We start from the raw sequence: 12788 nt of genomic DNA, 5'->3' as shown, positions 1-12788 counted from the left end.
AGGTAGGGGTGAAGTGACTATGCAAACAGTGAGTAGCAGTAGTGTAAAACAAAGGCGAGGGGGGGGGGGGGGGTGTCAATGGAAATAACCACAAACAACTTCTGATAACCAGGCGGCGAATCGCATCTCTGCATGTCTGTCAGACATATCAGTGTGGATGACGGATCACCAGCTCAAGCTGAACCTCGGCAAGACGGAGCTGCTCTTCCTCCCGGGGAAGGACTGCCCGTTCCATGATCTCGCCATCACGGTTGACAACTCCCTTGTGTCCTCCTCCCAGAGTGCTAAGAACCTTGGCGTGATCCTGGACAACACCCTGTCGTTCTCCACTAACATCAAGGCGGTGACCCGATCCTGTAGGTTCATGCTCTACAACATTCGCAGAGTACGACCCTGCCTCACACAGGAAGCGGCGCAGGTCCTAATCCAGGCACTTGTCATCTCCCCTCTGGATTACTGCAACTCGCTGTTGGCTGGGCTCCCTGCCTGTGCCATTAAACCCCGACAACTCATCCAGAACGCCGCAGCCCGTCTGGTGTTCAACCTTCCCAAGTTCTCTCACGTCACCCCGCTCCTCCGCTCTCTCCACTGGCTTCCAGTTGAAGCTCGCATCCGCTACAAGACCATGGTGATTGCCTACGGAGCTGTGAAGGGAACGGCACCTCCATACCTTCAGGCTCTGATCAGGCCCTACACCCAAACAAGGGCACTGCGTTCATCCACCACTGGCCTGCTGGCCCCCCTACCTCTGAGGAAGCACAGTTCCCGCTCAGCCCAGTCAAAACTGTTCGCTGCTCTGGCACCCCAATGGTGGAACAAGCTCCCTCACGACGCCAGGACAGCGGAGTCAATCACCACCTTCCGGAGACACCTGAAACCCCACCTCTTTAAGGAATACCTAGGATAGGATAAAGTAATCCTTCTAACCCCCCCCCCCCTTAAAAGATTTAGATGCACTATTGTAAAGTGGTTGTTCCACTGGATATCATAAGGTGAATGCACCATTTTGTAAGTCGCTCTGGATAAGAGCGTCTGCTAAATGACTTAAATGTAATGTAATGAAATAGTCCGGGTGGCCATTTGATTAACTGTTCAGCAGTTTTATGGCTTTGGGGTAGAAGCTGTTAAGGAGCCTTTTGGACCTAGACTGGGAGCTCCGGCACCGCTTGCCGTGCGGTAGCAGAGAGAACAGTGTATGACTTTGGTGACTGGAGTCTTTGACAATTTAGTGTAAGCCGCCTCCAAAGTCGTTTTAGAGAATTTGGCAGTACGTCCAACCGGCCTTACAACCACAGACCAGGTGTAACCATGCCAGCCCAGGACCTCCACATCCAGCTTCTTCCCCTGAGGGATCGTCTGAGACTAGCCACCCGGACAGCTGATGAAACTGAAGAGTATTTCTGTCTGTAATAAAGCCCTTTTGTGGGGAAAAACTCATTCTGATTGGCTCCATAATGAGGGGCCTATGCCCTCCCAGGCCCACCCATGGCTGCACCCCCCTGCCCAGTCATGTGAAATGCATAGATTATGGCCTAATGAATTTATTTAAACGGACTGATTTCCTTATGAAGTGTAACTCAGTAATATCATTGAAATTGATGCATGTTGCGTTTATATTTTTGTTCAGTATACTTACAAAAAGAGTGCTTCTGACGAAGAGCTACAAAAGTAAGTAGCTTTATTAGACTGAAAGATAAAACATGTTTAGTCTCTCCATGCTGTTGCTCATTTAATTTGCTGCTACTTCACTCAATCCCTCTTTAAAAGTTTCCCATCCTAACTGTATTACATTCCACGAGACCATCCAGAAATGTTTCCTTGGCCTAATATTCACAGATTTTCATAAAACAGCCACTCGCGGTCGATCGCTTCTGCATCCCCAAATGTTGTGGGAGGCAAATTACTAGGCTAGGTGTGCTATAATTAGCTATTTCGGTGCAGCAGGCAGGGGTGTAGTGCTGCTGAAGCGGACCGGAGCATTGTTCCACCACTTGTCACAATTGTGCTCCTTTAGTAAAGTTAGCTCAAACCTGATTCAATGTCTTGGAAGATCACATAACGATAAATTTGTATTCTACATAACAGAACCAAATATAATAGTATAGTATAATGTTACTGTTACACCAAAATCACCACCTAATTTCTTGTGAGATTTTAGGATGGTTAGTTTAATAGTCAAAAAATGTTTAATCATGTGGTAAAAAGTCAACTGTGCGCTCCACACGGAAGATTGGGTGCTGCCACATTTTATTATCCATGTTATCTACACTGTCCCGCAAGATCATCCTGGTGTCCCGCATTTGGATATTTTAAATGTGGTCACCCTAGGCAGGACATATACTGTTATCTACCAGCTCCTGGGTAAAAAGCCTACGTGGTGCTGCAGCGGATCACGGAATGAGGCCAGTACTCGGCACAAACAGCAGCTTAGAATGACGACCATGTTGCCAGATCCCACAGCTTCAGACCACAAACTGTTATGTGATACTCCTGGTTCCCCGTTGTTTCACCCCCTACTGGGAGGTCATCAGAGCCAGTATGATCACGATGCATCCTTCCAACCCTGCTACAGAAGTTAAATTCTTAATGGCTGACATTTGCGTTCATTCTATCTTGTGAATTGAAATTATGAGAAATAAAGGTGATTTGATTGGTTTCTGGTGTAGCAGGTAGAACATCACATTGCCACAATGCTGATGGGGGCATGTAGTGTAGCTGAAGGATTAATATGTTCGTCATCATCTATGGCTGACTTTGTTTATTAATTCAACCTTCTAATCTTCTTCAAATCTCTCCAGGGTTGTGAATCACCTTCAATGCTCTGTGGACTACAGCTAAATGGGGGGTGGAAAGACATTACTATGAAATAAGTCAGTGTCACATCAGTGTCCTTTACATACCTAGGTGTCTGGCTAGACTGTAAACTCTCCTTCCAGACTCATATTAAACATCTCCAATCCAAAATCAAATCTAGAATTGGCTTTCTATTTTGCAACAAAGCCTCCTTCACTCACGCCGCCAAACTTACCCTAGTATAACTGACTATCCTACCGATCCTTGACTTCGGCAATGTCATCTACAAAATAGCTTCCAATACTCTACTCAGCAAACTGGATGCAGTCTATCACAGTGCCATCCGTTTTGTTCCCAAATCACCTTATACCACCCACCACTGTGACCTGTATGCTCTAGTCGGCTGGCCCTCGCTACATATTCGTCGCCAGACCCACTGGCTCCAGGTCATCTATAAGACTATGCTTGGTAAAGCTCCACCTTATCTCAGTTCACTGGTCACGATAACAACACTCACCCGTAGCACACGTTCCAGCAGGTATATCTCACTGATCATCCCCAAAGCCAATACCTCATTTGGGCGCCTTTCATTCCAGTTCTCTGCTGCCAGTGACTGGAACGAATTGCAAAAATCGCTGAAGTTGGAGACTTATTTCCCTCACCAACTTTAAACATCAGCTATCTGAGCAGCTAACCGATCGCTGCAGCTGTACATAGCCCATCTGTACATTGCCCACCCTATCTACCTACCTCATCCTCTTACTGCTTTTATTTTATTTACTTTTCTGCTCTTTTTGCACACCAGTATCTCTACATGCACATCTTCATATGCTCATTTATCACTCCAGTGTTAATCTGCTAAATTGTAATTATTTGCTCCTATGGCCTATTTATTGCCTACCTCCTCATGCCTTTTGCACACACTGTATATAGACTTTCTTTTTTCTACTGTATCATTGACTTGTTTATTGTGTTATCGGCTTGTTTGTTTACTCCATGTGTAACTCTGTGTTGTTGTCTGTGTCACACTGCTTTGCTTTATCTTTGCCAGGTCGCAGTTGTAAATGAGAACTTGTTCTCAACTTGCCTACCTGGTTACTTAAAGGTGAAATAAAAAAATAAAAAAAACACTGGTTACAGCACAACACACATCCTATGTATTAGTAGTGGTCCACATATTCTAGGTCGGAACTGTCCAGGGTGGTGATGCTAGTCGGGCGGGTGGGTGCGGGCAGCGAACGGTTGAAAAGCATGCATTTGGTTTTACTAGTGTTTAAGAGCAGTTGGAGGCCACAGAAGGAGTGTTGTATGGCATTGAAGCTCGTTTGGAGGTTAGTTAACACAGTGTCCAAGTAAGGGCCAGAAGTATACAGAATGGTGTCGTCTGCGTAGAGGTGGATCAGGGAATCGCCCGCAGCAAGAGCGACATCATTGATATATACAGAGAAAAGAGTCGGCCCAAGAATTGAACCCTGTGGTACCCCCATAGAGACTGCCAGAGGTCCGGACAACATGCCCTTTGACACACTGAACTCAAGTAGTTGGTGAACCAGGCGAGGCAGTTGTTAGAAAAACCAAGGCTATTGAGTCTGCCGATAAGAATACGGTGATTGACAGGTCGATGAAGACGGCTGCACAGTACTGTCTTTTATCGATGGCGGTTATGATATCATTTAGTACCTTGAGCGTGGCTGAGGTGCACCCGTGACCGGCTCGGAAACCGGATTGCACAGCGGAGAAGGTACGGTGGAATTCGAAATGGTCAGTGATCTGTTTATTAACTTGGCTTTCGAAGACTTTGGATAGGCAGGGCAGGATGGAAATAGGTCTGTAACAGTTTGGGTCTAGGGTGTCACCCCCTTTGAAGAGGGGGATGACCCCGGCAGCTTTCCAATCTTTAGGGATCTCGGACGATACGAAAGAGAGGTTGAACAGACTGGTAATAAGGGTTGCAACAATGCCAGCGAATAGTTTTAGAAAGAGAGGGTCCAGATTGTCTAACCCAGCTGATTTGTACGGGCCCAGGTTTTGCAGCTCTTTCAGAACATCTGCTATCTGGATTTGGGTGAAGGAGAAGCTGGGGAGGCTTGAGCGAGTAGCTGCGGGGGGGCGGAGCTGTTGGCCGGGGTTGGAGTAGCCAGGAGGAAGGCATGGCCAGCCAACATGTGTCATGCTAATGTAGCCATCCTATTACTTGATGGCCCATAGTCTACAAATATGCAATGCAGATGAGCCCTTGTTTACTTGACTGACCTCTTTGGAAATTCATACAGTCCTTCAAGTTGGGCAATTCACAGTAGGAGTCAATGGCATGGTATATAGTCAATGTGCCGAACAAGCAAACATAGCTTCATGTTGCTGTCTATTTTGGTCGATTACCAACCTAATAATTATTTAAACATATTTCTTATTTAACCTGTTGGGGCTAGGGGGCAGTATTTTCACGGCTGGATAAAAAAACGTACCGATTTAATCTGGTTACTAATCCTACCCAGTAACTAGAATATGCATATACTTATTATATATGGATAGAAAACACCCTAAAGTTTCTAAAACTGTTTGAATGGTGTCTGTGAGTATAACAGAACTCATTTGGCAGGCAAAACCCTGAGACATTTTCTGACAGGAAGTGGATACCTGATGTGTTGAATTACCTTTAAGCCTATGCCATTGAAACACACAGGGGTTGATTAATGTTTTGGCACTTCCTATTGCTTCCACTAGATGTCACCAGCCTTTACAAAGTGTTTTGAGTCTTTTACTGTGAGATCTGACCGAACAAGAGCCATGGAACGGTGATGGCCGATTAGACTCTGGCGCGCGAGTTCATGTTGGGTACCCTCGTTCAATACGTTATAAAAGAGAATGCATTCGTCCACCTTGAATATTATTCATGTTCTCGTTAAAAAAGGCACTAATGATTTATGCTATACAACGTTTGACATGTTTGAACGAACGTAAATATATTTTTTCCCCTCGTTCATGACGAGAAGTCCGGCTGGCTTAGATCATGTGCTAACAACACGGAGCTTTTTGGATATAAATGATGAGCTTTTTTGAACAAAACTACATTCGTTATGGACCTGGGATTCCTGGAAGTGACATCTGATGAAGAGAATCAAAGGTAATGGATTATTTACATAGTATTTTCGATTTTAGATCTCTCCAACATGGCCGTTTGCTATACAGACAAAGCATATTTTTCTGGGCGCAGTGCTCAGATTATTGCAAAGTGTGATTTCCCAGTAAGGTTATTTTTAAATCTGGCAAGTTGATTGCGTTCAAGAGATGTAAATCTATAATTCTTTAAATGACAATATAATATTTTACCAATGTTTTCTAATTTTAATTATTTAATTTGTGGTGCTGACTTGACTGCCGGTTATTGGAGGGAAACGATTTCCTCAACATCAATGCCGTAGTAAAACGCTGTTTTTGGATATAAATATGAACCTGATAGAACTAAAAATGCATGCATTGTCTAACATAATGTCCTAGGAGTGTCATCTGATGGAGATTGTAAAAGGTTAGTGCATCATTTTAGCTGGATTTATGGTTTTGGTGACGCCTGGCTTTGAATTGACAAAACATTACACACAGCTATTGTCAATGTACTCTCCTAACATAATCTAACTTTATGCTTTCGCCGTAAAACCTTTTTGAAATCGGACAACGTGGTTAGATTAAGGAGATGTTTATCTTTCAAAGGGTGTAAGATAGTTGTATGTTTGAAAAATTTGAATTTTGACATTTATTTGGTTTCAAATTTGCCGCTCTTGAAATGCACCTGCTGTTGATAGGGTGCACCACGGGTGGCACGCTAGCGTCCCACATAGCCCCAAGAAGCCTCTCTAGGGTAGGTGGGACGATTTCATCCCGCACTATTCAACAGCCAGTAACACATCAGAGCGCCAAATTTAAAAGCAGAAAATGTCATAATTCAAAGTTCTCAAACATATGACTATTTTATACCATTTGAAAGATAAGACTCTCGTTAGTCTAACCACATTGTCCAATTTCAAAAAGGCTTTACAGCGAAGGCAAAACATTAGATTATGTTAGGAGAGTACATAGCCAGAAATAACCACACAGCCATTTTCAAGCAAGCATATATGTCACAAAAACCAAAAACACAGCTAAATGCAGCACTAACCTTTGATCTTCATCAGATGACACTCCTAGGACATTATGTTATACAATACATGCATGTTTTGTTCAATCAAGTTCATATTTATATCAAAAACCAGCTTTTTACATTAGCATGTGATGTTCAGAACTAGCAACTAGCATACACACCGCAAACTTCCGGTGAATTTACTTAATTACTCACGATTAACGTTCACAAAATACATAAAAATTATTTAAAGAATTATAGATACAGAACTCCTTTATGCAATCGCGGTGTCAGATTTTAACCTGTTAGGGCTAGGGGGCAGTATTGACACGGCTGGATAAAAAACGTACCCGATTTAATCTGGTTACTACTCCTGCCCAGTAACTAGAATATGCATATAATTATTGGCTTTGGATAGAAAACACCCTAAAGTTTCTAAAACTGTTTGAATGGTGTCTGTGAGTATAACAGAACTCATATGGCAGGCAAAAACCTGAGAAGATTTCATGCAGGAAGTGGCCTGTCTGACAAGGTGTCGTTCTTCTTGCCTCTGTTTATTGAAGACTGAGGATCTCTGCTATAACGTGACACTTCCTACGGCTCCCATAGGCTCTCAGAAGGCGGCAAAAAGCTGAATCGTGGCTTTGCATGCTCTGGTTGAAAAAAAGTAGCGCGTTTGGGTAGTGCCTGGTTAGAGTACTGTGAGACTGAGGCGCGTGCCCGCGTCGACCTGAATGCTTTGTTTTCTTTCCTCTGTTTACCTAAACGCAGATTCCCGGTCGGAATATTATCGCTTTTTTACGAGATAAATGGCATAAAAATGGATTTTAAACAGCGGTTGACATGCTTCGAAGTACGGTAATGGAATATTTAGAATTTTTTTGTCACGAATTGCGCCATGCTCGTGACCCTTATTTACACTTCGGATAGTGTCTTGAACGCACGAACAAAACGCCGCTATTTGGATATAATGATGGATTATTTTGGACCAAACCAACATTTGTTATTGAAGTAGCAGTCCTGGGAGTGCATTCTGACGAAGAACATCAAAGGTAATCAAACTTTTATAATAGTAAATCTGACTTTGGTCAGGGCTAAACTTGGTGGGTGTCTAAATAGCTAGCCGTGATGGCTGGGCTATCTACTGAGAATATTGCAAAATGTGCTTTCACCGAAAAGCTATTTTAAAATCGGACACCTCGATTGCACAAAGGAGTTCTGTATCTATAATTCTTAAAATAATTGTTATGTTTTTTGTGAACGTTTATCGTGAGTAATTTAGTAAATTCACCGGAGGTATGCTAGTTCTGAACGTCACATGCTAATGTAAAAAGCTGGTTTTTGATATAAATATGAACTTGATTGAACAAAACATGCATGTATTGTATAACATAATGTCCTAGGTGTGTCATCTGATGAAGATCATCAAAGGTTAGTGCTGCATTTAGCTGTCTTCTGGGTTTTTGTGACATTATATGCTAGCTTGAAAAATGGGTGTCTGATTATTTCTGGCTGGGTACTCTGCTGACATAATCTAATGTTTTGCTTTCGTTGTAAAGCCTTTTTGAAATCGGACAGTGTGGTTAGATTAACGAGAGTCTTGTCTTTAAAATGGTGTAAAATAGTCATATGTTTGAGAAAATGAAGTAATAGCATTTCTAAGGTATTTGAAAATCGCGCCACAGGATTACACTGGCTGTTGCGTAGGTGGGATGATTACGTCCCGCCTAGCCCAGAGAGGTTAAATAGCTTTTCGGCGAAAGCACATTTCGCAATATTCTGAGTAGATAGCCCGGCCATCACGGCTAGATAATTTGACACCCACCAAGTTTGGCCCTCACCAAACTCAGATTTACTATAAGAAAAATTGGATTACCTTTGCTGTTCTTCGTCAGAATGCACTCCCAGGTCTTCTACTTCAACAACAAATGTTGTTTGGTTCGAAATAATCCATAGTTATATTGAAATAGCTCCGTTTTGTTCGTGTGTTCAGGTCACAATCCGAAGGGTGATGCGCGAGCACATTTCGTGACAAAAAAATTCAAAATATTCCATCACCGTACTTCGAAGCATGTCAAACGCTGTTTAAAATCAATTTGATGCTATTTTTCTCGGTAAAATAGCGATAATATTCCAACCGGGCGACGTTGTATTCATTCAAAGACCGAAAGATCAAAATGGAGAATTCACATGAATGCGCATCTCCAGTGTCACTGCCCCCAGGCACGCCAGTAACAAACTCTGCTGCTGTTCTTTGCCCAGAGAATGCAGACATCTCATTACACTTTCTGGCACTTTCTGAGAGCCAATGGAAGCCTTAGAAAATGTCATGTTACAGCACAGATGCTGTATTTCCGATAGAGAGGCTACAGAAGGACAATAAATTGTCAGACAGGGCACTTCCTGTATGGAATCTTCTCAGGTTATGGCCTGCCATATGAGTTCTGTTATACTCACAGACACCATTCAAACAGTTTTAGAAACGTTAGGGCGTTTTCTATCCAAATCTACTAATTATATGCATATTCTAGTTTCTGAGCAGGAGCAGTAACCAGATTAAATCGGGTACGTTTTTTATCCGGCCGTGCAAATACTGCCCACTAGCCCCAACAGGTTAAAACACGTTTGTATATATTTTTCCACAACTGCAACTTCTACAACCTCAGGTTCACTTGAAATCAGACTCTTCACCAGGTTCTCCTTGAGAAATTCATGTTTGTGTGATGTTGCTGTAAGTATTTTTTGGGGCGGTCCTGGGCCTAAAATGCTGTCGACCACCTAGCTAGCTAGCAATATAATCTACAAACCAAACACATTCTCATGTCAACAATCTGCATATGTAACTTTAGCTAGCTAACATTAGCTAGTTAAAATAAAGGCATTGGGCATCTTGTGGGTTTTATGCAGTGTGGGTACATGATGCTAATGTTAGAGTCCTTTGAATACAAAACAGTCTGAATACAGCAGATGTTAGCAAGCAAGCTAACACAGTAAGGCTGGGCTCTCCAGCCCTGTTCCTGGAGAGCTACTGTCCTGTAGGTTTTCCGTCCAACCCTAATCTAGTGCACTTGATTCTAATAATTAGCTGGTTGATTAGCTCAATCAGGTTAGTTACAACTGGGGTTGAATTTAAAACCTACAGGAGGGTTGCTCTGCAGGAACGGGGTGGGGGGCCTTGCATTAAGTTTAGCAGCTAACATAGCTAGCAGGCTAAAAACACAACCCAACACTTACCTAAAAGTTCATGAGAATGGTGACCATTTTGGCATCACTCTCCACCTTTCAAAATTACTTCCAATGTTTATCCAGTTTCTGGATTGGTCATGAGCAGTCTTTATCTCACTTCTTTTCTCTTTGGGGGTAGAGTTGATTCAGATCCAAGAACTGAGAATGATGCTTGTTTCTGTTGTCCCTGCTACAAGGACAGTTTATTTGCAAACAAGTTAGCTAGTTTGATGGCTTCGTCTTCTCTGTGTTGTTTTCTGGCAGCTGTAATGTAAGCGTACAAGTGACTTTCACTCCCTCTACAGCTCCGGGGCCATGGCAGCAGGGTAAATTGAGTAGGCGGGATTTAACGCAAAGACACACCTTGCCCAGAAGGCCAGCCCAAGGTGACTCAGGCCTCAAGACCCTTGTTTTCGTTCAAAGTGAAAACACTACACAATAATTGAGGCGGCATAGGGTCACCCACAACCTACATATTAATATTTATTTCCTGCTGTATTTAAAGACCTACAGCACTAGACTAAACTCAACTTGTGCCATCCTTGTGGTATTGAGAGTTAAATAAAGAAAGATAGTTCCTACATCATAGAGCGATTGCTTTGTTTTCCAAAGGATTTTGTGTCCTTTCTGTCATCCTGTGAACCCCGTTCATTGCTGCTTGCCGCTACATAGGGCGGCGCACAATTGGCCCAGCGTTGTCCGGGTTAGGGTTTGGCCGGTGTAGCCCGTCATTGTAAATAAGAATTTGTTCTTAACTGATTTGCCTAGTTAAATAAAGTTTAAATAAAAGAAAATACGTATGTTTTTTAATCTTCCAAGTTAATTCCTGTTCTGTCCTCAGTGGAAGCGTTGAGCTCTTTTTAAACACCATCCATCCATGATGAGCCTATCCTGCACTGAAGCCTTTGAACACCTCAACCCCTGTCCTGCACTTAAGTCAAGCCTCGGAACACCTCAACTAATGCCTCGTACCCTCATTCAATCACTGCTGTGATCCCTTCCCGACACTGTGTAAGTAGCCCTCTCATTCCCATTCCCCATAATATTGTACTAAACATTTTTTTTAATGTTTTAAGTTAAAATTAGTCATTTTTGATGATTTTTTTTTAAACACACTTTGTCATCTCAGTTCATCCACGCCTATACCCTGGGTCTCCCATCCACATACATTTTTTTAAGTTACCAGCCTCCACTGTTCTACAGGGATTGAGGCAGGATAAAAGAAGACTATCAACCCTGTCCTCTAGTTGGTTGTTCTAGTTTCCTCACAATACAATAGTGGAAGCCTGTGCTTTGAATGACTGATATAGACTTTAAGGTCCTAATCATGTGTCATATGAATTAAGAGATCACAAAGAGAAATCTTGAAAACATGTTGTTTCTCATGAAAGTGCAATAGCCTACTTTATCAGTAGTGAGTAGATAAAAAAGTCAAGATGTACTGTATTTTCAGTAGGCAAACATGCTTCCCCTACATTTATGAACAAGACTTGTAATATAATGCAATGCAATAGCACAGAAATTGCAACAGATTTTGAAGAGAAAAAAAAAATTGTATTGTGGATCACTAGCAGGTATCTTTTAAACTTCCGTACTGTGGGGCATCAGGTCCATTTCAGGGTGAAATTATATTTATGCCCAGTAAGACACTGGAGAGCTATCTATGTAATATCATTATTTGAAGAGGACACTTCAAATAACATAATATAGACTTGAAATGCAAATTGCCTTTGTGCATACATTTTGCATGATTATGTTCACGCATGCGCACGCAAACACAAAAACACAGATATATATACAGTGTTTTTCACATTCCCTTTTGTGTGGCTGCCGTTGTGAACAAACACACACACACACATTACAACGGCTATAACTTGAGAGGTGAGTTCTGCTGACACGTGTGAAGTTAAATGCCATCATACCATTTAAGACAAAAAGGGCTGCGGCATATCCAACCTTTGGAGTGTGCCATTCAGTGACGTTCAGAGCTGTTCAGATTTAAAATGGGGTCTCTGGTGTCCCCAGGAACAGATGATCTGTTGGAGGAAAGAAAGAGAGATGTAAACAACTGATCTAACATCTGTTAATAAAGGAATATAGAGAGATGGTAGCAATTCATCAAAGACTAAAATACATCTTCAACACATGTCAGAATATGGACCTGTAGTACATCACACAGTAAATACAAATTAGAAGTTATTTTTATTAATTTATTTTTTCACTCCTTTTTTGTCTGTCTGTGTTTTTCTTTTTTTCTCGTTTTACTACAGGACATACACTGAGTATACAAAACAGTAGGAACACCTTCCTAATATTGAGTTCCACGCCCTTTTGCCCCCGGAATTGCCTCAATTTGTCGGGGCATGGACTCTACAAGGTGTGGAAAGCGTTCCACAGGGATGCTGGCCCGTGTTGACTCCATTGCTTCCCACAGTTGTGTCAAGTTGGCTGGATGTCCTTTGGGTAGAGGACCTTTCTTGATACAGACGGGAAACTGTTGAGTGTGAAAAACTCAGCAGCGTTGCAGTTCTTGACACACTCAAACCAGTGCGCCTTGCACCTACCCTGTTCAATCACACAAATGTTTTGTCTTGCCCATTCATCCTCTGAATGGCACACATACACAATCCTTATCTCAATTGCCTCAAGACTTAAA

The sequence above is a fragment of the Salmo salar genome, chromosome 01 (assembly GCF_965601325.2).
Source record: "Salmo salar chromosome 01, fSalSal1, whole genome shotgun sequence".
Classification (NCBI taxonomy): domain Eukaryota; kingdom Metazoa; phylum Chordata; class Actinopteri; order Salmoniformes; family Salmonidae; genus Salmo; species Salmo salar.
Note: the sequence above shows the minus strand (reverse complement) of the source record.